Raw genomic sequence first — 25,795 nt, 5'->3', positions numbered from 1 at the left:
AATGTCTAGCAAGACTGCTGCTGTTATGCGAAAATCTTCCTATTTTAGGAAAGTGCTACATGAAGGATTAAGCCATCTCAAAACTATGCAGTGACTGGAACTTCAGAGCTATTGTTTTTATGGTGTTTCAGCAGAAAGTTTTCTACTCTTTCCAGTTTTTGTCTTAGCTTGGGTTGCATTTGGGTATAAGTAGTACTGACGTAATGATTTCTCCACATCAAGGAAGAATTACATTTTGGATCTAGTTGCTCCTTTCACATCCTCATGGCTGAACTTCTAAGGTCTGTGGAAACCAAAGAAAGATGATGACTGTCTACTTTACTTCAAAAAATCACATTAGCAAATGACTGGCTGTGACAAAAAAAAAGGACTGTAGTCCTCACCCAGCACACTTCCAAAATGTGTCCCTTTGGGCATTGTTGTCCCCTGCCACTCCAAGCATGTGATGGTCCAGACCTCTCTCTACTATAGAAGCTGGAATTGAAAGTGTGCATTGTTCCCCCACTGAGCAGAGACATTTTGCTTGCCATTAATGAGAACATTGTGTAGCTTGAAGGGAACAGTAATGTATATGCCTCTAGCCTTTAAATGGAGAGAAGGATCCCTGCCAAATATCTGAGGGTGTCAGGCAGGGAGGCCAAGCCAGGTCTGTCCAAAATGCCATTTAGAGGGGGATAAAAAAAGAAAAAAAAAAAAGAAAAAAAAAGAAAAAGCTAACTGAAATAAACACAGCACCGAGCTTGTGCGTATGGAAATACAGAGGTATACAGCCTGCAATTGCCTCTCTTCATCTTCAGAGTCTTCGGCTGTCACTGTAGTGTGTATGGAAATTAATTCAAATAATAAACCTGCAGCTTTACTGTAATTAGCCTGACAACAAGTTAGTGTTTATTGCCCCCTAGCACGTCAAATGAGATTTGCAAGTTGGCTCCAAGGAACGAAATATCTTTTTGCTGTCTGAGTTCTCTTAATTTTAGGTAAAAATGAAAGCAACTTAAACTGAACTTTATAATGGACAGTAACTGTTCTGCAACGTACTTGTTGTCCTAAGGCCTAAATGGAAATTTCCTAAAAGAATAATTCAGATTAAGAATCCTGTTCCTGGAACTGAAGCTAGACCTTCGTAGTAACAGAACACATTTATCACCACTTTACCTCTGTAATTTGATGGGCTTTTTAATGATTTTTTTTTTCTCTATTAAAGGTATGTTTACCATAAGGTACACTATTGAGTATAGCCCTGTTCTGCCCAAATCTACCACTTTAACACCACCACCACTGAGGCATGTTATTCTGCAACTAGGACTGCTTTGCTCCTTTCTAAAGTTAAGTAATGCTACAAAGGAGCTTGATTTCCCAATCTTCAGTATTGATGGTTAAATATACCTTCTGAAACCGATTTAGCATTAACATAGCATAACCAGTTCACCTGGCTTCATGTTTATTTTGGCTGAGAGTTGGGGGTGTTTCTTTATAGAATCATAGAGTAGTTTGGGTTGGAAGAGACCTTTAAGGGTAATCTAGCCCAACCTCCCTGCAAGGAGCAGGGACATCTCCAACTAGATCAGGCTGCTGATCTAGTGTGTGATCTTTATATGTGTGTTTGTTTTTATTTACAGGAGTGCTTTGCTACTCCATTATAGATAAAGGTCCTGAACCTGTCTGGCAGTTCCAGAGTCTACTGCATAAATAAGTTAGGGTAAATGCATGAGGTCACAGGAGCTACAAGGTTAGCAAGAGAGCAACAGCAGAACCCAAACCTCTCACGTCCTACTCCGATGCCTTACCTGTTTGATTTTACCACCCACCACGTGACTTCCATACTCAATGAGGTGTATGACCTCACATAGACTATTAATCTAAAAAAAAAAAAAAAAAGGAAGTCTGCCCTTGTTTTCCTCTTAATAAATGTGGAACAAAGAAAACGACACTGAAAAAAAAAACCAAACCTGCGTTCAAAAGTTGGCACATTTGCTTGCCTGTGACCTTTGGTGGAAAGCCTTTTCTGGTGCTGCTTTTACTGACGTCCCACGTTTCTCTCTCGAAAACGCTCCCATACAACACCAGGTGTCACTGTAACGAAGTGAAAAAGTCAGTTTGGAAGTTGGCTTCACGCTGCCAGCTGCTAATGGCTTTAAAAACCACCAGTGGCCCCAAGCCTCCAGGTCGAGAGGGTCTCGAAAGCGCTTTGCTTTGGTACCTGCGAGCTGGCTGGTCAGCGCTGGTCTCAGAGGGATGCAGCTCTTCTCCCTGACCTGTGCAGTGAGATGAAACCCGGGTGGTCTGCCCTTCTAGCAAGCTGCTCAGGAGAGGAGCTGGGATCAAGGGTGGACACATGAGCAGAGAATTCTCTATTTAATATGGAGTCTGCTTTTAGGGAAAGCTGTAAAGGGCTGTGCTTCCCAGCCTGGCCTCCACACCTGCAGCTGCAGTACCACAAGTAGGCAAAAAGTGAATTTTCAAAAATCAATGCTAATGTGCTCATTCAGTACTCTGGTCCCCTGTCATATGAATTAAAAAAAAAAACCCAGCACTGCACAAACCACATATCAAACACACCAAAGAAAGGATTACATATTGATATATTAAGCTTAGCTCGTGAATTTCACCAGAAGTCTTGGAAAACCGATGTAGGGTGGTTGAGAGAGAAATAAACCTGAAAATTAAAAAGGTTGCCACCAAATGACAGTTCACCCAGAACATTTTTTTTTTGACAGCAGCTTCTCAGGATCACTTCTGAGCTGCTAGTTGACAGGGCCTCAAAGTACGTGAATGTCAGGACCAACAAAATTTTTACTCTTCTCTTCAGTTAAGGAAGAGGAAGTGCAGATGAAAAAGAGTTAGTTTCACTTCCTGTGCTGAACTCCACCTCAAAAGCACCAACTTACTTACCGGGTTGGGACAGCCTTGGCTAACAGCCGAATGCCCGCGCAGCCACTCGCTCGCTCACCTCCCCTGAGGCATGGGAGAAAGCCGAAGGAAGATGACGAGACTTGCGGATCAAGATAATGACGGCTTTATACAGAGAGCAAAAACTAGGCCTGCAAGCAAAGCAAAAAGAGGAATTCACTCACCACTTCCCATGGGCAGGCAGATGTTTAGCCACTGCTTGGAAAGCAGAGCTTTGTCATGCGTAACAGTTATGTGAGAAGACAAACACCATTAAATGTTCCCCCTTCCTTCTCCTTTCCCTCAGCTTTTATTGTTGAGCACAACGTCATATGGTATGGAGCATCCCTTTGGCCAATTCAGTTCAGCTGTCCCCTCTGTGTGCCCTCCCAGCCTCCTGCCCACCCCTGGCCTTCTTCTTGGTGGGGAGCAGAGTGTGAAAAAGAAAGGACGTTGACTCAGAGCAAGCACTGTCCAGCAACAGCCAAAACACGAGTGTGCCGTCATCACTGTTTTTGGTCACAAATGCAAAGCTCGGCACCATAGAGGCTGTTGAGGAGAAAGTCAACCCCATCCCAGCCAGACCCAGTATATTTACATTTCTGAATTGTCTCAGTGTTACAGCGATCTCAGGTCTGAGTGCCAAAAATATAAATTGTTGTGAAATTATCAGTACAGACCTTTCCAGGCACAGACAACAAATTGGTAAGAAAATTTATGAACATGGGGATCCATACGCATCAAGCTGATGAAATGTTTGCCTCTCACTAAAAGTTAGTTGCTGTATTCACTAAGGGGTAAAATGCATAATAAGTAGCTCTTTTCTTGAAAGAAAGATCGGAACCTATATTTTTTTTTTTTTAAATCAATATCTTCTTCATTAGACAGGCATTTCAAGGCTCTGGAAAAAAATACCTATAAGGTGCTGGATATTTAGGATTTGGATATTTGGGACAAAACAGTGACATTTGATTTTGTGGAGATTGGATGGTTTGCCATTTCCTCTTTTGAAGGTCCCTGGATCACTTTGCTTCATGGATGTTTGTGTTCTGGAGAAGTTTGAATATGAGGGTGGTCATGAGCAGGACAAGTTACAATCAGAAGTGCTTGGGAATAGAAATCTGGAAACCACTTATTGGCCACTGCTGAAAACAGAGCTCCTTTTTTTTATTCCTTTCACAATTCATTTCGTAGTCTGATTGGTGACCTCTGGCAGTTAGCTGTGTGCTTAAGAGTGTTCAGATCCACACCAGCATGTTGTTTTAATTAGTATTAAAGGTCTGTATAGTACTTCATAGAATAGCACTGCCTAAGATTTTTGTTCTGCAAGCACTGAAGGGTTTTCTGAGAATTATGTAGTTGTTCATTTCTCTTGGGTCAAATCTAGACTGTATAAAAATCAATGAGAGTTTTGCTGCTAAATCTAATGGGCTGGCATTTCAAAATTTGTACTGTGCTAATGATGATTTTGACTGGGAAGCCTTTTGCAGTTGTAGACACTTGGAACAAAATTTGCTTATACTGAGAACAACTTATGGGCATGTGAAGTTTCACTGCAATGTGATTATTTAGAAGGGTATTTGCTCAAAAATGGTTACAAACTTGTTTATCCAAACTGGCTACACAGAAACTATTTTGAAAAGCTGTTATATATCTCTATCAGCATATGTCTCTGATGTGAAGATTTCTTGGTGGAAAGGCTATTGTTCCAGAGGAGGTCTCAACTCTGAACTGAGGTCAGTTTGGGGCTAAAACTCTTTCCAGTCCAAGAAACTGATGTAACTCTTGTTCATCCCTGAAGCGAATTCTCTGACCCAAGTTTTGGGAAAGTTGAGCTGAAGGTTCCATCTTTGAATAGTGTAAGACCTATGGGTAAAGAGGAGTTGGATAAGATGGCTACTAACCATGTTTCTAGTCCTTTCTTGGGGAGTGGCAGCACCAAAGATTTGCAAGAGGGAAGAGATCCCTCCTGTTGCTGGCCAGACTTCCCCGCACCCCCGTGTACTATCCAATGACTATGATCTACACAACTTTATATTGTCACGACAACCTCTAAGTCCTCTGTTAGGACAGTCTCAACAAACAGAGGCTCGACTATTTTTTGCATCTGAGGGTATTTTGTACACTGAAAACAAAATGGATTAAATTTAATAGCATCAGTTAAATCCTCGCTAAAGTTCCCAGTAATTTTGTGTTGTCATCTTAAGTGATTTCTATGGTAACACCAGAACAGTATTTCTATATTTGAAACATCGGAGGTGTGTCATCAGTGCTCTTCTTTATTGAAAGGTAATTGCAATTGAACCATTATAGGTAAAGTCTAAGGCTCACTTAAAACAAATGATACATTTTGGTATTGTTTGACTTCATAGCAGAGATGTAGCAGACAAAAAGTTCACTTTTGTTCACAATGTAGCTGATGAATCACTTATCTTGACAGCAGTAACTGTGGTGACTCAATTGCTACACCTGTGATGTTCAGCTGTCAAGAACGCTTCCTTTACATAATGGATTTTAAAAGTGATCATAAAAGTGTCAAAATCAAATGTCTGGTCACAGTCATAACTGATGACGTCACTGTGTTTGTACCATGAATTACGATGCAAGCACTTATAATTAAAGACCAAATCACAAGCATGAAATGAAAATGCACATGAAAGCTACAGCTTTCACAATGCAGTTCTGATTTAGTGCTAGTAATAATATTGAATGTACAAAAATTTATTAATATTAAAATGATGTAAAATTAATATTTTTAATTACAGAATAAATCTAATGGTGTCTTTTAAGATATTCTAAGTAAGCATATTCCTAGTGCTTTTTTTTTTAAATGGATAAGAAAGTGGCTAGGTTGTCTATAAAATGTTGAAAGCAGATATTTTTCAAGACATCTGAATTTGATCCAGAGTACTTCTTGTGTTGCAAAGCCACTGCAGTAAAGGGCACAGGCCAACACATAAGTAAACTGTGTATACAACAAAATATTGTTACCTTAAGTGCATGAAGGTGGAGCAAGTCACATTTTGTAAAGAGATGACTTTTTAGGAATTGGTTGTAACATAGAAAAATATTTTCTCTCTGCAAGTTCTTGCTGGTTTACATAAAATAACATGTAACAGGAAGACTTCTGCTATCCAATGTCAGACATTGGTATTGGTTATTTGCTGGATCTTTAGCTACTAAAAGGTAACATATCTCTCTAGAGACTTACATTTTTAGCCTTGCATCATTTTGTGCAGCCACATCCTCTATATTGCTGATGTGGTCTAGCATTAAATTGCTTGTCTAACGTAGTTGATCACATAGTGATTTTGTTGTATATCTATACAACACGTTTCTTCAAGCAGTTTCAGTACAGCCTTTTTTAGAAAGGACAAAAATTCACTTGACTATACTTCATTGAACAGCCAAGGAGGGAACTTGCATTTTAAGTATCTGCTGGATTGTGACTGCAAAATGTAAACTGAGGCTGTTGCTGTAATCCAAATTTGATTTTAAAACTGAAACTGTTGTCTCCTGTCGTGGTTTAAGCCCAGATGGCAACAAAGCACCATACAGCTTCTGCTGTGCCCCGGCTCCACCTGGGACTTATCTATGGACCACAGTCCCTTAGGGATGTACCTGTGCCAAGTGGAGCCTTACCTATGAGCCACAGTATCTTCAAAGGTACATCTTCTGCAGTATAGACTTACCCACTGCCACAGTTGCTTTGAGGTGTACCTGTTCTGGCATGGCCTTATCCATGGGCCACAATGTCTTCAGAGATAAATCAGCACGCTCGTACCCACAGCCACAGTCCCTTCAGGGGTGAACCTGTTCCAACATGGCCTTACCCACAGCCACAGTCCATCTGGGGGTGTACCTGCTCTGTCATGGGCTTATCCATGACCACATGCTTTAAAGTGCACCAGCATGACCGCATACACAGCTACTGATGCTTCAAGGTGTACTGGCTGCAACATTAACTTATTTACAACTGCAAGTGCTTCAAGGTGTGCAGTCTCTGCTGTGGAGTCATCCACAGCCACAGATGTCTCCAGGTGTCCTGCTCCCACGTGGAGTCATTCACAGGTCACGGTCCCTTTGACTTGAGTTCACACTGGAGTTCCAGCCTGTCCAGTACAGCAGCACAGAAACAGAAGGTGTACCCTGGCCACATGCCAGCCCAGGCACTTGGCCATTGCCATTATCAAAATGTTCCCAGGCACAGTACAGTAAGATGTATAGCACTACAGCAAGCAGCAAAATCAAAAAGCAGCAGCAAAAACAAAAAGCAGCCACTAATGAACGCTATACTCTAATATACAGTTATGCAAGAAAGCCTCATGGCAAGCACAGGAGCCTGTCAATTAATAGCTAAACAGCAATAACAGCTATAAATTTGATCTAGCACATTGCAATCAAATCTGTCATTACCTCAAACCCTTTGAGCCCCTGCCCATCAGGTGCCAAAAAGGACTGTCATGGTTTAACTCTAGCCAGCAACTAAGCACCACACAGCCGCTTGCTCGCTCCCTCGTAGTGGGATGGGGGAGAGAATCAGAAGGGTTAGAGTAAGTAAACTTGTGGGTTGAGATACAGAAAATTTAACAGGTAAAACAAAAGCCACATGCACAAGCAAAGCAAAGCAAGGAATTCATTCGCTACTTCAAATCAGCAGGCAGGTGTTCAGCCATCTCCAGGAATGCCAAGCTCCATGATGTGTAGTTAGGAAGACAAAATGCCCTAATTCCAAACATGCCCAGCTTCCTTCTTCTTTCCCCAGCTTTGTATTGCCAAGCATGACATCATACAGTATGGAATATCCCTTTGGTCAGCTGGGATCAGCTGTCCCAGCTGCGTCCCCTCCCAGCTTCTTGTGCACCCCCAACCTCCTCTTTGCGGGGCTGGGGTGAGAAGCAGAGAAGGCTTTGGCTGTGTTATAAACACTGTTTCCAGCACAAATCCAAAACAAAGCCCCATACTAGCTACTATGAAGAAAGTTAACTCTATCCTAGCCAAACCCAGCGCATCTCTGTGGCACTGTGATTGGATTAACATCAGAGGTGGACCGAGTGCCATATTACTGCATTTTGGTGGAAGATGAGAAACAGTGAAAGGGTGCTGCTGACTACAAGATATTTTCCTGAAGGAGAAGTAAATCCCACACAACACTTGCAGAATTACAGGGATTATCTGGACTATTGATAAAAATTGTGTTATTCTAAGTAACAAGAACATGATAAATTATTCTTCCTTCATTGCTGGTTAATGTAAATTGAATTTTATAGGAGTGGAAGAAAGGACAGTGGGGAGGTCATTGTGGTTCTGGGGGCTCAAGGGGGCTTTTGGGGACCAGTCAAGATAAAGAAGGAGAAGACATCTCCTCTCTTTCCCACGTGTGTTGTGAACACAGTGCTGGTTTTGAGGAGCAGGCTGGTGGGCAGGCAGCAGAAGTGGGTCAAGCTAGGTAGGCCTTGCCTATGCCTAAAACTGGTATGGAGTAAATCTGGAGATGCTTTAGCTGGGATAAAAATAAGGGATATAAACTGAGCTGTCATTCTTTTGGGAGTATGCCAAACCCTACCAGCCCTAAGCTGAGGATAGTCTCTCAAACACTTACTGCTGCCTGATGGTTCACTTCTGGACTTTGGCTAAGCCTTCTCCTGGAGCACCCATCACTGAGCTTTAATAGAATTTAAGTTACCAGGTGAGAGAGGCCCTCTGTCTGAAAAGCCAATTCCTTGTTTTGGTTTATAATGCAAACTGCTTTGGAGATGACAATGTTGTTTTATTCCTTGCCATTTCCAAACACAATGAAATAAATTACATATATGCCATTTAGTGTGGTTTTTTTTTGTATGCTACCCACCAAAACCAATTCCTGTAATTAAAAAAAAAAAGTTAAAGTGCTCAGCATTTTAAATCCCTTAGCCTGTAGATGTTTCAGTTCTTTTGTGTGGAAAACAAGTATGTGTTTGACTCAAGTCTTCCTGTTCCATTTGAACAAAGCTGAATTCTTTTTTGAGAAGTGTAATAATACCTTTTTCTAAGTGGAAATTTTATTTTTTTTTTTACCCACACTCCCTGAGCTACAAAGAAGAAAATTGCTACTAAAGAAAACAAATTAAGAATTACACCAGTCTTTGAATCAGTTAGGGTGTTTTTTTCTCTACTAAACATGTATGGCTGGTTGATGAAAAGAGACTTAAAAGGATGAGTCAGAGAAAAAAATTGTGAACACAGAAAACGTATGCTAGATTCTGAGCACACTCTTCCTGTTTCTGTTCTGTTCTGATGTTTCATCAAACTCTTCTGAATTCAGGGAGTGGGAGATTTCAGGGGAGGTGTTTGGTGGGAGAGAGGGCTTTTATTATTTCCCTTTCTGTGGAATCTCTTGACCATCAAATAAGCTCCAGATTAGGCAGTACTGTAATTTTTCTGAGGTTGGATCTGTATTCGTTTGAGGTTCTTTTAACTCACAGCTTTAGCGCAGCCAAAACCTATGCATGGCTTAACACACTTTATTAAAGAAATGAAAATACTGCCTTCTCTTAAAGAAGCATCAAGATCTGTTAGTAACCTTGTTCTGTTTGCCTTCTAGTGACACATGTCAAAAGACTGATGCAGGGTGAGAAGTTACAGATTTCATAAGGTTTGTTTGTTCTGTATAGTTGCATAAAATTAGTAGAACTACAACAATGACATCCAGTGTGCAACTACTAGAAGGAATCAGATAACGACCACCTAACAGGTAACACCCTTCTGGCAAACCAACAGCACATGTCTGGAAGAGCTTCACTGAACTGGTCTTGATCTACTAGAGGAAGAAATAATTCTTTGGGCCAAACCAGCCAAATTTGTTTCTCTTTTCTTTCCTCAAAGAGGTCTTGAGCCTGGCCATCTTGGCCTCAGAGATCTAAAGCCAATCAAGACTGTGAACATCAGAGTCAGAAAAGGAGTATCAGACATCTAGTATGGTATATGTAAGGCTGGATTAATGTATTTGACTAACAATTGATTTTTAGCTGCTAACAGATTGCCTATTCATTGAACACAAATAAAAGCATGTTGGAAGATTTGAGGTTTGCCTGCTCCTGTCAGGGCAATCCACAGACACCTAACAATAACAGTTGCAACACCACCAAAATACAAATTACACAACAGGTGTTAATATAAGCCTGTTGTTTATGTCCCCACAACATTCTTTATGCTTTAATACACCAGTAATCCGAGATAAACATTACTGCAGGGAGTATATGAGGAAGCAACCTTCCTCCCACATATGATGTCTTTTACAGCCTGCTTTAGCTGCACTTACATATTTATTTCCCTGTGTTATGCATGCTAATATTGCAATCCTTCGCAGAACCAACAATATAAACACTATCGTGATTACCATGGTAACATTGTTATTACAATTTAACCTTACAAATGGCTTTCAAAAGTGCTGATATCAGAAGTGCTGTTAATCAGTCCAATTGGTCTAGCTGTGCCTTTTTCTGAATAAAAAGACTGTACCTACAACTCAGCCTTGTACAGAAAACCTTCTGATATATAAGGACTGACTTTCTCTGACTGTGCTTCCAAAAACCGGAAAAGGTCAAAAGTTACCTTATGATTGGCTGGAGGCCATCGATATTCGGTGGCTTGTCCCTCTGGCCACTGTTGGGGCCCTCGCCTTGGACCTCATCACCACCATCATAGCACAGCCTTCAGCAGAGACCCCGGGCCCTGCTGCACCCCTGCCACAACCAGCACCATGTCCCTCTGAGATGTCTCCATTCTCTGTGTCCTGGGAGTTGGTGCAGCATTATGCTCAAAATCTTCTTTGTGGGAAGGAGGAATTGTATCTTATATACAAGTAAAGCCAGAAATCTGTTTTCAGGCTGATGGAAAACTTGAAAGTCTAATTCAATAATCTTTAGTCATCTAGATCTAATTATTACAGAAAATGAAAGAATAATGTTGCAGTTGAATTACTTCTGTATGAAAAATTCTCAGTAATAATAAAATTAAAACTGAAACACAGATGTTCTGTAGTTTCTAGCTCCTTTTTCCTGGTGGTATGCTCATCTTCCCACTGCTCCCATGCATTTTAAAGTCAACAGCTTTGTACTCTTGGAGAGAACAATACCAGAAGTTGTCAGCCCTCCTGAGTGCTTTGGCAGGAAAACAACATTGATGTTGCTGGTTTCTTCTTTGCCTCCCCAGGATCCACTTGAGGTCACTTGTATACATTTTTTAACACACTTTTTTTTTACATCTCCCTCTTTCTTCAGTGGTCTGTAGTGCCATGCTGCATCCAAATTTACTATATATGATGACCTCTATATATGTTAGTTGCTATTTATTTGTTCTCTTTGTTGTCTCTAAAACCAGTTCTGGCCATTCTGGGTCTGCATTTCTTTAACTGACCACAGGAGAGTTGTTTATAGCCACATGGTCTCTCTCCAGTGCCAAGCCTGTGCCCCATCTCTTATCACCCTATGCTTATACTCTTCTCCACCATATTATGTGTCTCTGCTTCTCGAGGCCTCAGCTATTGCACCAGACTTGGGTTTCTCTGCGTTGCATCATTGCCTCAGAGATGTAAATATCCCATTCTGTATAGAATAACTGCTTGTTACTGTTATCTGTGTGAAAATATGGTTGTACTACACACAAGTGAAACAGATTGATCATCAGCACCTGATCAGTTAGAGATACTGCGTTCACAGATAAGCCAAGTAAAACAAAGCTGTAGGTCAAAAGAAGTTCAGACATCACAAATGGACAAGCTTCAGCCCCAAGGCCTTGCAAATTCAGTAGAAGGCGTAAGGCCTGTGACTAGCAATGGCAATACTGTGTTGCAGGGCTACATGGTGTGACAACTCCGCAACTCTGTTAGCTGCTCTGAGCCACTGTGGAAAGACCCAGTTTCTGCCACCTCTGCCCTAAACAAGCCAAATGCCAATTGCTGTAAGAGCATTCTCATTCCTAAAAGTCTAGAATCGGAAAAAAAATAAGCCTTTTTCTTGGTCTCCAAGAAACAGGAACAGTATATGGCTATCTGGACATGCCAGATCTGGATCAAGGAAAAGAAACAGAATCTGATGGAGTGATGGTATGGGTGGATGATGAATGGATGTATATCTTTGGCATGCATGGCTTCATGATTACAAGTATAAAACACACATTGTGAATGGCAATACAACAACATCCCTTTAAAAAAAAATGTAACCAAACAAAACCAAAACCCCAACCCAAAATGTATATGATCTGAATTCTCAACCTTGCCCTGTGCAAAATTTTCAGTGTGATTGCAAACTAAGTTTCTATAAAGCTCATAAGGTAAAACAGTTTGCCTGTTTTATCTTCAGTCATGCCCAATAAAGAAGTGTTATAGGAAAATACCTCTTTTCACATAACCGTTGTTTTCAACTACTATAAGTCTAATGAAAGCCACGTGATGGGCAAAACCTATCATATACATACAAATGAATAAATAAAAACACCAAGTGGCTCAATGATTATGTTTTACGTTTGTATGTTCAGCAATAAAGTAGAAAATGCAACCCTCTTAAGTTAAAATAAAATGAGGGAGAATAATGTCAGAAATGTCAAGTTGATGAGTTATGTCTATTCAATATGTGTCTTATTCAGTTCTGGGAAATTAGCATTACCTAAGAAATCACTATATATATCACTTCAAACCCTGCAGAAATTGTGAAGCACAGATTTATTTCCTAGACAAACTTAGCTAAGATAATAATAGGAAATGGTTGGCTGTTTCACAGAAAGCTGTTGGTGGAGGACAAATGCCGGCACATATATTTTCCAGTTTGAGTTTAGGTAATGATTATGCTTAATGTTCTGCAAATCTGTTCCCCCTTCTCATGCTTGTCACTGAAAATTGGAGTGATTTTACAGGAAAAATGAACAAACAAGAACCAATTCTCTAGAAACAGAGGGTGTTTTTCTTTCCTTCCAGGAACAGAAAAATTCACAGCTAAGTGTTTTGAAGATAGCATTCTTCTGGAGTTGCAATTGCTGATCCAGCCTTTAAAAAGGGCTCAAACGTGTCTAACACAACTAGCACATTTTTTCTATATAAGGGAAAGTGAGCATCAGAGCACAGGCCCTGGACTTCAAGGACAAAAGCTTTGCCTTATTCAGAGGACTTGTAGGTGGGATGCCATAGGAGGCAGCTCTGAAGGCCAAAGGCCCCCAGCAAAGCTTGTTGGCCTTTAAGGACAGCATTGTGCAAGAAATGCAGGATGATCCATCCTCAGGAAAAGAAGAAGATGTATCAGAAGGCCAGCTTGGCAAGTGAAGAAAGCCATAGCACAGTTCCAATGAAAAGGCAGTGTACAGGTAGGGGACAAGGACAGAATGCAAAGGAGGAATCAAGAAACACTGTCCAGGCATGTAGGGCCAATGTCAGGGAAGCCAAAATTCACCTGGAGCTGAGATCTGCAAAGAATCACAAGGGCAGCAAGAGCTTCTACTGCTACATTTGTCGCAAAAGGCTGACCAAGGAAAATGCAGGCACGTTGCAGGAGGAACTGGGTGATTCAGTGACAGCAAACTCAGGCATCCATGTTCAGCTTGGAACTGGCAAAAGACCTGATTGACACCTGGATCAAAAGAAGAATAGGCACAGGTCAGCCAAAGCGAACAGCAGCGCTAGAGACGTCATCCTACATCTGAGGGGGCCAGGCACAATAATTTCAAGGCTGGTGCAGCAGACTGAGCTGCTTATTTCACAAAAAGCTAGACTGCATGCTGAGTATTTACAAAAGTGGGCTACCATTGCAACCACAGCCAGGGCAGATTTTGACACTGGGCTTTACACTCCAGATGTGCTGTGCATGACTGTTCCTCAGGAGGTATGAGCCTCAGATCACTCTGGAGATCCTGGTAGCTGGAGCAGGATGGAAGTCTATCCAGCAGAAACATCATGAGAGGAAATGGTCTCTACTGATTAACGTGGGCTCAGCCATTTCACTTATAAAGGGGATCTCAACTCAATTCTGTCCGTGATCTCCTTTCTCAGCCTCTTTCCCACATCTCATTCAAAGGTCCACTTAATGTAATGCATAAATAAGAAGAATAAATGGAGAAAGCATTTGTTATGTACTGGGTTGATAACCATTGCTATGTATGGACAGAAGGGCATTGCTATTGTGAACCTGAAAGTTATAAATTGCAAAGCCAGAGCTCTGAACAGCTCTTCAAATCACAACCTGTGTTTGAACTGCCAGAATCCAAAATGGTGGATTTGTGCATAGCCAGAAAATGCTTTTGGGAGCATTGGTAACTTTTCCTTAGGAGATTATTTACATATGTCCATGTGAGAACTATTTATTTAAATCTGACTAGTTAATCTCAGCTTTTATTCGGTTGTCATTGTCACAAAGACACGCACTGCCGGTCAAACAAAATGCCTTTATATCCACTCTGATTCTATGTTTATTATGCTAGCAGTTGTAACTACTTGTCCTTCTGGCTGTTAAACAAACAAAAAGAGGACCTGGTTATGTGCCTTTGGCCCCTGAACAACCCAGAAGGATAAAACAGATGGAAAGCCCATCACACATCTGCAGCCACAGCACTGTGCCTCTGAGGACAGCAGCACATAACAGACTCAGTGCAGTCTCTGAAAGTGTGCCCTTTTCATGCTTACAAGCCTTATCTGCTTTAATCTAGCCTCTTAGTGCTTTAGTAAACAATAAACTTAGAAAAAAATGGTGTAATATTTTTTCTTCCAGCATGTAGAAGTCATTTACTTAATAAAGTTTTAAGAAAATACATATTGCCTATGAACAAAACCTAAGATGAATATAGGCATGGATATAGGCAGTGCTGAGCTGCCACTTTTATTTCACAATTCATAAATCTATTTATTGACCCCAGGACCGGTAGCAATGAAAGCTCCTCTACTCTGCCCTTTACTGTAGCCTCTCAAGTGCTGACAATATACGGCATCCATAATCGTGGAGACTGAGGCTGAAAATCCCCTTCCTACCCTACACTATGCTTCCTTCAAGGAGTAATACATGCTATTAAGGGTCGAGAATTACAGATACTCTGTATCCTGATACTATGTTTTGAAAGTATTCATGTCTCAGTTAGTGCTCCCTTCATAAAAATTAAAGCAAATAAAAAGTGTGTGAGTTTTGATAGAAATCTTTACATTTGGAAAACTGTAGAAAGCAAGCAGCAATAATAGCTGGGATATGGAAAGAATACATCTCTATCTGAGGAATTTTACTTCATCCATAATCTAAGAGATCTTGCTCATCTGATCTATAAGATGTGCATGAATACATTTAGGCTAGAAATCAGAAGAAAAATACTCTCCATTAGAGAAATGGGGATCTGGAACGGCTGCCATTTCACAAGAGTCAGGAAGAAATCCTGGCTAGCTTTAAGATGGAAATGCATACTGCATGGATTTATGGGACTACATTAGGTGATATCAGATGGCTGATGTCGGTGACTGAGGAGGTCCTACTGCTGCTATATTACCATAAACATAGTAAATCTTTAAATAATTCTAGAAGTCAGTCTGGGGTGACATTAACTGTAAATATATTAGGAAGAAGCCTACTGTTTCTATTTAAAATACATACAAAGCTACCCTAGGATGTAACAGACAAAGGGAGGTATCTGCCTCTAAGCACTTAACTGAGATTTTCCATTGACTGTGCAGTAAGACAAGGCTCCTAACTTTATGAGTTAATTGTTCCGTCTGTTCCTTAATAATGACAAGAACTGTGTTACTTTAAACACAGTGCAATAATTGAAACGTGCCTTGGTGGGAGCAATGATTGAAAGGGTCATAATTTTCACATACCACGTCCTACTGCCTTAAACAGTTACCAGTGTATGCCCAAGCCAGCCCTGCAAACACTCAGCAGACTCAGCTCTGCTTTTCACAGTAATTCAGTAGGTGAATAGCTCAAAATGGTGGTATAGAGCAGGTTAGTTCCTATGGGCTCTGATGCAAGAAGGGAAGCCCTTCATTTGGTGAAATACTAGTGTTCACCTCTATTTTGTGCCTTCCTTGCAGCAAGGATCCTGGAGCTCATCTGCCTGCAAGCCTCAGTACAGCTGATGTTAATGAAAGGAGCAAGTCGTAGAGCTGTCTTTCTTGAAGACATGTTCTTTGATTGAAGCAAGCAATACTATTAAAAATGGGAAGGAGAGAAGAGTAAGCTGTCGGTATTAACTAATCACGGCTCCATTGAAATGCCCACTGCCTGAGCACCAGCAAACATTAGGCTGAGCCAATTTCATGCCAGCACTGAACACTTTTGTTGCCTTATAGCATCTCTGCTGGATGGCATTTGTAGCTGCAGGAGAAGGATTCTTAGCAAAACTCTTAATCCAAGGAATTTACATTGTGCAGAAATAAATGAGGCATTCTACTGAAGAAAACACATATCGAGGTATATAATGCTTACCTCTGCTGTGAAATGCTTACCCTTTTATCAGAGGTTCAATGGTTGGAAAGTATAAGCCAATGCCAACTTCTTGTAACCCCTAAGACTAGGTGGAAGATCACCTGACTCTTTCTTCATTCAACAGAAATGTTCTTTCTCTGCTTTTTATTCTTTTGTATGCAGACTGTGCTATGTAGGCTGCTGAAATAACTTGCATAATGTATGAATGCTTAGGGTTTATATTATGCAGAATGTCTCTTTTGCTACTTTATGCTGAGTTTCCCTGGATACAATGAATGATCATTCTATGAAATAGTCAGTATGTACTACCCTAGTAGCAGCACTAGCCACTCTCATTTCCGTATAGCTACAGGCAATAAAAGGCAAAGTGCTTTCCCGTTATTTCTTTATATTGGATAAAACTTGCAAAGTAATGACTCAATAAAACACACTAGTCTGTTAAGGAAGACAAAGATCCAAAAGGAAAGAACCATAACGATATTTTAGATTCTTGAATATACATGCATCTTATAATATTCAGTGAGTCTTCAGGATGGTTGATTGGAAGTACAAGGACTCATTTTCAAATAGTGGGAATCAGCTCAGCTCCATTAAGCAGTGATCTATGAGGCAAGATGGCCTATGAGTGTCAATCTACTACATATGCAACACTGAGGGTCTTTGGAAGAGAAACCCAGTATAGTCATGAAAATTCTCTATCTCTTTTAATGAGCTGATATAAGACATAAGAGAAGGACTAACCCTCCCTATTATTAAGAACTGAAATTAAAATTTAACTGTACTCCGCAAATAGTTAGCTAAATAAGAAAATATATGGACAATGACGTTACTGTGAAGTAGAAGAATGGTATGTGTCGTAATTCAGCCCTGATCGGGACCAGACTACGCAGTCTCTCTCTCACTCCCCCCACCTTCCAAGAGAACAGGGAGAGAAAATATAAGGAAAAACGGCTCGAGGTTTGAGATAAGGACAGGGAGAAATCCTTAAAGTTACCATCACGGGCAAAACTAACTCGACTTGGGGAAAACTATTCATTTATTAGTACAAACAGCAGGATAATGAGACAGAGAACAAGATGACTTCCCCCCACCCCTCCCTCTTCCCAAGCTTAACATTATCTCTACCACCTTCCCCTCCCTGAGTGGCACAGGGGGGAAGAGGGAATGGGGGTTGCGGTCAGTTCATCACATGTTGTTTCACGCCGCTGCTTCTTGGTTGGGGGAAGAACTCCTCACACTCCTCCCCTGCTCCGTTGTGGGGTACCACCCCTACGCCACAGTTCTTCGTGGAACTGCTCCGGCGTGGGTCATCTCTTCCATGGAGTGCAGTCCCTTCAGAACAGCTGTCCCAGCAGGCCCTCCATGGGCCACAGCCGCCTTCAGGCCTCCACCTCCCCCTGTGTGGGGTCCTTCACGGGCTCCAGGTGGATCTCTGCTCCTCCGTGGACCTCCATGGGCTGCAGGGGGACAACCTGCTCCACCATGGTCGTCACTACAGGCTGCAGAGGAATCTTGGCCAGGAGCTGCATTACTCCTCCCCCTCGCTTCTGAACTGACCTTGATGTCCGCAGCTGTTCCTCACAACAGGCTGGTAGATGTCTCTCAGGATCTTTTTTACATCTTATTCACTTCTCATCTCCTCTCCACTTCTTACAGCCAGGCCGGACCGCGTCGGGCCCAGTTGGCTGCCTGGCGAGAGGCCAGAGGGTGAGGCCTGCAAGGCCCATGAGGCCTGCGCCTCCTCCTCTGCGCCTCTGCCCCCACTCAGCTTCTTCACATCTTCTCTCCTCTCTTTTTTTTTTTCTGTTTTCCCCTTCTTAAATACGTTATCACAGAGGCGTTATCACGGGACGTTCTGCTACCAATCGGCTTGGCCTTGGCCAGTAGCGGGTCTGCCCTAGGCCTGGCCAAGTCCACTGAACAAAGGGGAGCAACTTCCAGCAGTTTTCTACAGAAGCTACCACCTTAGGCTCCCCCTCACTAAACAAAACCACGACAGTATGGAAACACACATGACATACTCAGTAATTCTAGGGAGATTCTCTATTGCAAAAAGCAGTCCCCTAATCTTTCAAGCACTGCCTTTCAAATATAAAATCAGCCAGCTGCTCAAATATCTACCTATGTATAAAAGTGAGATGAGGAAGAATGAAGAAACAGTTTTATCCAGTGTCCCAAGAGAGAAAGAAGGAAATTATATTTAGTAATACTTCCCTTCCCTTTCTTCAAGGACACTGGGCTGATTTTCCCAGAAAAAAAAACAGAGACAACTTGTTTATTTGGTCCTTTTCATTGTGCTATTCATTGTTCTAGTCATAAATCTTATAAACGCCGTCTTAATCAAACAACCCTTACTATTGTGGCTGCAGAGATCTATGATTCGGGTGCGTAGCAGGCGAGAGTTGCAATACAGCCTTCACTTATGTAATTCTAGTGGGAAATAAGGCATTTAGTTGCATGAGAAAGAGGTGAATAACTTTTTCTCTTCTCCTTTGCTTCTTGTCCTCAAGTCATTGAAACCCCAGAATCGTAATCTAAAGTTCATCCAGCCACAGATTGTTGTAATTAAGGCCTTGAATCGGCTTATGAAACAGGTATATGATTTGAAGCCAGACTGTGACATGGCATAAATTGCTGTACCTTTTGAGCTCAAGGAAACAGTGACTACAAAAGAAAAATTTATTACCTGAAAGAACCATCTGAAAGAACAACTAATTGTGGAGGTCACTCTGTTATAAGGGTCTGGGTGACCTCAGTTTTGTCTCCCTACACAGTCCTTGAAGTCTCTTGCTGATGTAGAACTACACTTTCAAATTCTTAAGTAGAAATCTCATCAGCCCTTTAACAGAACACTTTATTGGCAGGAGTCACAGGGCTAGTATAGTAGGCTGTTTCACATCCTCCACATTGAAACCACCTCTCTGTAACTTTTTCTACCTCAGTTGGCAGTCTGTTAAGCAAAAAGCTATTAAAACTCCTTTTCTTGGAGGTGGAAGCAAGCACCCACTGGAGATTGGACAGGGACAACAAAAATAATTGCTGCCAAGTGAAACATGTAATGTCAGAAGTTTAAATCAGAAAATGGGAAAAAAAATAGGCCCAAAAGCACTAATTAGACTTGCATGTGCAAGCTTAGCTACACCCCCTGAGAAACTAGATATTTCGTTAGCAGATAGGTTTTCACTGTGAAAGTATATATGTGTTGTCACTCTTAAAAAACCTCAATACTGTATTCAATCTGGTGCATCTGGGCATGATTTAAAGGAATGAGTTACGAGCAGAGTGGGTGGCTGCATGTGGGAAGTGAATGAAAGTATTTAGCGGTGAGAAGCTAACGAGTACTTGTGGGTGTTGCTATTTTTTTAAGGCACGTGAACTGAGGTTGCTGTTAGTGTTAATATAATCTCAACAGATCAGTTGCTTAATCTTTAACCATTAGAGGTTATTAAAAAACTTATCTGCTCAATCTCAAAACCAGTTAAGTCGCCCAGAAAGTGAAGTACAAGTTTGCTCTTCCAGTTAACTCCTTCACTGTACAAAGTTGTTTCACAATGAATCTTATCCTTGAGGAAACAAATGGCTCCCTATTAGTAATAAAAAAAAAAGGTTTAATAGACACAAAAAATTGTATTTCTACTCTACTTTACTGCCAAAAATATAGACAAAAGTAACTTTCAGTTTTGTTTTTTGATGAAAAAACATCCTCAACTGACCACTTCTTCTTTTGTAGTTTGCTTGTGGCAATGCAGCCTGGCATTTTCAGTTCAAACTTGACTGTTCAGCTGTGCAGTGAATGATACAAATGAGGCTCCTTGTGCAGGTCAGCCTTTGTTATAAGTCGCTACGTTTTGTAAAACCAATTTTGTGCTTACATAGCTACGGTCAAATTGGAATATATAACAGTAATAATTTCAAAATGCCTACCCATTATTTCAGATCAGCCAGTGCCAGCATGTTTCAGGATTCACAGATGTTCATAGGACCTAGCTTTTGCAACAACAGAGCATACTTTGAGGTCAGAGTCTGGGGAGGATCACCACTCATATCAAGTGATCAACAGGAGTAGCCCAGAGGTTCATGAAACTCTCCAGTTAGAAACTTGCTTGAATATTTCACATTTCTGCATGATTCTTCTGGTGTGGCACACGAAATCTGGCATCACTGAAGCCCCTGAATTCCTGTTTAAAGCACTTCAGGGTTTGTTAGCACATGGCTCCGGAATAGCCCAGACACATCTGACTTTTTTAGTTTCCCCGGGTCCCCTGGTATGCTCGCTGTGCTGTGCAGATGCCCCTGAAACATACTACGTATTGCCTAGAAAACCAGAATTCACCACACATCTCTTGATCCCAGACCACTAACTAGTTGATCAGTAACTACTTGGGATTCTCCTTGGTTATTGGTAATCCACTTCTGCATGGTGAAAATGGCCCTCCTTCTCGTGAACCACTGCTGCAATACTGGAGTTCAGCTACACTGGAGTTTCAAAATGTCCCTTGCTTTATCCTGTAATCCATCTACCCAGAGCCTCCACTGAAGAATGAGACACATACATGACTCCCAATCTAGCAGTCTTGGAAGGCTCTTTGAGAGGCATATAGTTGCTGCAAGAACAGCTATGAGCTCTTCATCTCACTCTTACGCTTTTTAGCAGGTAATATTTTACCTAAATCTCTTGAAAAAAAAACAGTTAAAAAGCGAAAAGTAGAGTGAAGCATTTTGTCTAACATCTATTTTAAGAAGAACACTAGAAATCAGTGCTGATACTGTGGGCGTTACAGAACCTCTCCTGGGAATGTATGGGAGTTTCTTTTCTTCTCCTCAGCCCAGCAGGTCTGCCAGTATCTGCATTGGGAGCTGCAGGGTAGGGACACATCAAAAATAATGTGGCTGTAGAGTAGGAGTCTTCTTTCTCAAATGACACAGTCAGAGCAGAAACAGTAATTTTGGCTGGTACTTGCCTGTTATTCCAGACATCCATTTCTCTCGCACTGACAAGGCAGTAGGATAAAACTCCTCTTCCCCCAGATGATGAAGCACTCACCGAGAATCCATTGTAGGTGCCTTGGCTGTTTTCCTGCAACTCTGGCTGTGTGGAGGACTAGGAAATAGGAGCCTGTCTGAGTTACATAAACTAAGCCTGTTAAAAGGGCTTAGATTTTTTTTCTCTGTATTGTATCTGATTCAAAAAACTACAAAAATACAGCAGTTTAACACGTAAAGTGTATGAATGAGCGTGTCTTACCAGGGACCAAGATTGTCAAAGGAGACAAGCCACTTTGCTTTCTTTGTCTTTCAGCCACAGCCTGCTATTTAAAGATTCGTACTTGCATATCCAAAGGGCCTATGAGTCACGACAGTACTTCTGAATCACAAAAGCAATCGTGCTCCTGCCATGGGTTTAAAAAGTTAGTTGTGAATGCTAGCAGACAGCAGATAACTAGATGCATGTGTGTATGTGAGCAGATGTGTGAAAGCGAACTTTTACACTCCTGAGCAGAAGCCTGCTACTTGCTAGTTGCAACTGGCAAGGCATACAGGGAAATGTTGATAACACCTGATCTAAACACAAATGGCACGTCCTGAATCCCCTAATTGATGAAGAGACACGAGACACCACTTCAGAGACTGATCACACATCCTGCTTCTGCACACAGACTATTCAGGCTGGAAAAGCTGGGGCCTGGAAAGGAGCAAGTGAAGACCCTGGCTGAAAGAAACATTTTGGAAGTGGGTGAAGATCCTAGAAACCAGAGAGCTGAGTGGAGATGAGTGCCAGGGGATGCCCAGCATCCTTAGTAACACCCAAGAGAGGTAACTTCCAGCAACATCAGTGCAGGAGTCTACATGACTTTGTGTCCAGCCATACTGACTGAGCACTGGCCTCCCTGCTGGAGATGGAGGTTGAGAGCTCAGAAGCCAAATGCTGGGACAAGCAAGTGAGTGTGTGAAGAAGTCTTACTCCCGTTGGCTCTTAAACAAACCCCAGTACCCAAATCCTTGATGGTTGTCATTCAATCTGCCTCATCTATGACAGCTTGACAGGTTGCTTCATACATTTTTTAACTGATTCTGAAAGCACTTCAGAGCTGACATTTACTGATCTGTGCCAGCCGATGCACGCAGATGCTTTGGAGTGGAGATCCCACTGCTCTTTTCCTCAAGTATTGAAAGAAGTGACAAAAAAAAAAAAAAAAAAAAAAAAAGCACAGAAAGCAACTACTCCAGTGTTTTTGGTTGCCTTTTTTTTTTTCAAAATAATAATTTTCTGCTATAGTGAAGTGATAACACGGAGAAAAAAAGAAAGCAAATCTGTTTCCAAAATATTGAAAATTTGGAAAAAAACTTGACACTGAATGTTTAGCAGATCTGTTTTATCAGATAAAACACAAGATGGGGTACCATACACAGTCTGCTGTTGACCACCTCACCAACTCAGATGAGAAAGCAGACAGATCTCTAGGCATACTATAAATGTAGAAGTACATTATGGTGTGTCTCTACCAGAATTGTGCAGATACCACTGCTTAGCTCTACACAATTTTTACAAATCATTTGGAAGAAAATACAAAACTGTCATCAGTAAAATTTGCAAAAGACATGGAGCTACGGAGAGCAGTAATTAATACAGATTGCAGTGCTGTGATTTGAACAGCTTACCTGCTTTGTCTCAAATAAACAGTAGGCATTTCAACAAAAACAAAAAGAATGTAAGGTTTAAGCTTAGGAATAAAGAATGTAGGATGCATTTATTCGGCAGCTAACTATGCCATAGGATTGACTGTGATTGATAATCAAGTGAATATGACTTCTCAGTGCAGCAGCACAAGCAAAATGGCAAATAAGCTGGTTTCAGATGTATAAATAGGGATGTTACATAACCTCTGCATTTGGCATTAGCATGATTGCTTCTGGCATATTGCATCCAGTTCTCAATGTCCATGAAAGACACTGAAATTAGACAGTATCCAGAAAAGAGCCATAAGGAACATTTAAGGCTGGGAAAACAAGCTATACACTGAAAGACAAAAAGCACAATCTATTTAGCTTGTCAAAGAGAGAGTGAAGGGATCTGCTTTATTGCAATGATCATTAGGGGTTTTTCTACTCAATACAAAAATATTGTGTGTCTGGAAATTCAAGGTAAACAAATTCAAACAATAAACAAGATGCCTGTCTTCCTTTTTTTTTTGCCAGGAAATAAAATTATCAATAAAAATAAATTGGCGTATCTTACTAAAGGCCATAATGAATTCTCCATTAGTGGCAAATTATGTATCAAGGTCTTCCTAGAGATACCCTCAAACATGCATAACATCAGACATTACCCATGGTGAATATTACACAAACATACGATCACACTACAGAAGCGCAGTTGTCCCTTCTTTATATAAATTTAGCTGCATGTATGGGTGAAGGGAACAGCCATGGAACACATCACAGTTTAACATACTCAAGTAGAGTGTTTCAGCTTTAAATCTGAAAAAAAAATGAAACTTTTTAGTATCATGTGAAAAATTGAAAAGCACATTTCTTTAAAAAATTGAAAATTTTACTTAAAGTTTCAAGGAAGTCGGAAGAAAGCATTGTACAAACCATATAAATCCTTGAGTGCTGCACGACAACAGACACATCTGAAAACCTACCTGAATCTGATAGTACTCATAAGCAGCAGAAAGACTGCAGCATAAATTGCAGTCACATAAAAACAGAACTGAAAAAGAGCTGTTAGTTACGATGCTAGTCAATAAATGGAGATGAAGAAATAAAGAATAACAAGCTGTCATAGTTCAGCCCCAATCAGGACCAGACTACGCAGTCTCTTTCTCGCTCCCCCCACCCTCCGGGAGAATAGGAGGAGATGATATAAGGAAAACGGCTCGAGGTTTGAGATAAGGACGGGGAGAAATTCTTAAAGTTACCGTTACGGGCAAAACAAGCTTGACTTGGGGAAAAACACTCATTTATTTCTAAAACTAGCAGGAGAATGAGACAGGGAACAAAATAACTTCCCCCACCCCTCCCTCTTCCTGGGCTTAACATTATCTCTACTACCTCCCCTCCCAAGCAGCACGGGGTGGGGGGGGAAAGGGAAGGGAATGGGGGTCGCGGTCAGTTCATCACGCGTTGTTTTATGCCGCTGTGTCATCGTCGGGGGAAGAACTCCTCGCATTCCTCCCCTCCTCCAGCGTGGGGTCCCTCCCACGGGCCACAGTCCTTCGTGAAACTGCTCCGGCATGGGTCATCTCTTCCACGGTGTGCAGTCCCTCCAGAACAGCTGTCCCAGCGGGCCCTTCATGGGCCACAGCCTCCTTCAGGCCTCCACCTGCTCCGGCATGGGGTCCTCCACGGGCTGCAGGTGGATCTCTGCCCCTCCGTGGACCTCCATGGGCTGCAGTGGGACAACCTGCTCCACCATGGTCTTCACCACGAGTTGCAGAGGAATCTTGGCCAGGAGCCATGTTACTCCTTCACCTCCTTCTTCACTGACCTTGGTGTCTGCAGCCGTTCCTCACAACAGGCTGGCAGACGCCTCTCAGGATCCTTTTTACATCTTATTCACTTCAACTGCTCATCTCCTCTCCACTTCTTGCAGCCAGGCCGGGCCGAGTTGGGCCCAGTCTGCTGCCTGGCGGGAGGCCAGAGGGTGAGGCCTGCAAGGCCCATGAGGCTTGCGCCTCCCCTTCTCTGCCCCCTGCTCAGCTGCTTCACATCTCCTCCTTTTTTTTTTCTGTTTTCCCCTTCTTAAATACGTTATCACAGAGGCGTTAGCACGGGACATTCTGCTACCAATTGGCTCGGCCTTGGCCAGCAGCAGGTCCGCCCTAGGCCTCGCCAAGTCCACTAAACAAAGGGGAGCAACTTCTAGCAGTTTCCTACAGAAGCTACCACCTTAGGCCCCCCCTTACTAACAAAACCAGAACACAAGCATGATGGAAGAGTGTTCTTGGATGAAACTTGGCTAAAATGGAGAACTGATCCAAAGCTTCTTACCATTAATACATGGCCTCCACAATATGTCTCCACGTCCCAATATTCTTCTTTGCGGCAGTATGCTGCCTGTGTATGTGTTCATAATGCTCCAGTCAGCATGGTTTCTCCACAGCTTTTGCAGGCACATTTCCAACAGAACAACTTCGCCTTGGTATTGGTTTTGGTAGAAGCCTTGTGAAACTTTTATGAATTGTCTCAGGATTCTATTCTGAAGGTGTCAACAACAGCAAGGGGTGTGAAACTGTGTTTCCCAAATTTCAACCTGAGATTCAAGAGAACCAGCATACTATAAAATTGTGAACACTGTTATTACCTTTGGAAAAAAAAAAAAAAGACTAGTATCTTTAGGAGCTGGCAGATATTTAGAATCACAGAATGATTTGGGTTTTTTGGACCCTTAAAGCTCATCTAGTCCAAAGCCCTGCCATGGGCAGAGACATCTTTCACTAGGTCAGGTTGTTCAAAGCCCCATCCAACCTGAC

The 25,795-nt window shown here is 41.7% G+C and overlaps 1 protein-coding gene across 1 annotated transcript in view; it reads left to right on the top strand.

The window, feature by feature from the left end:
* Positions 1 to 25,795, top strand: part of ANXA1 (annexin A1) — a 419,725-nt gene that overhangs the window by 388 nt on the left and 393,542 nt on the right. The gene's annotated exons all lie outside the window — the stretch shown is intronic.

Source organism: Chlamydotis macqueenii, chromosome Z (assembly GCF_036417535.1).
Source record: "Chlamydotis macqueenii isolate bChlMac1 chromosome Z, bChlMac1.mat, whole genome shotgun sequence".
In the NCBI taxonomy this organism is placed as follows: domain Eukaryota; kingdom Metazoa; phylum Chordata; class Aves; order Otidiformes; family Otididae; genus Chlamydotis; species Chlamydotis macqueenii.
The sequence above is the reverse complement of the archived record's forward strand: the minus strand, read 5'-3'. Positions and strand labels throughout refer to the sequence as shown.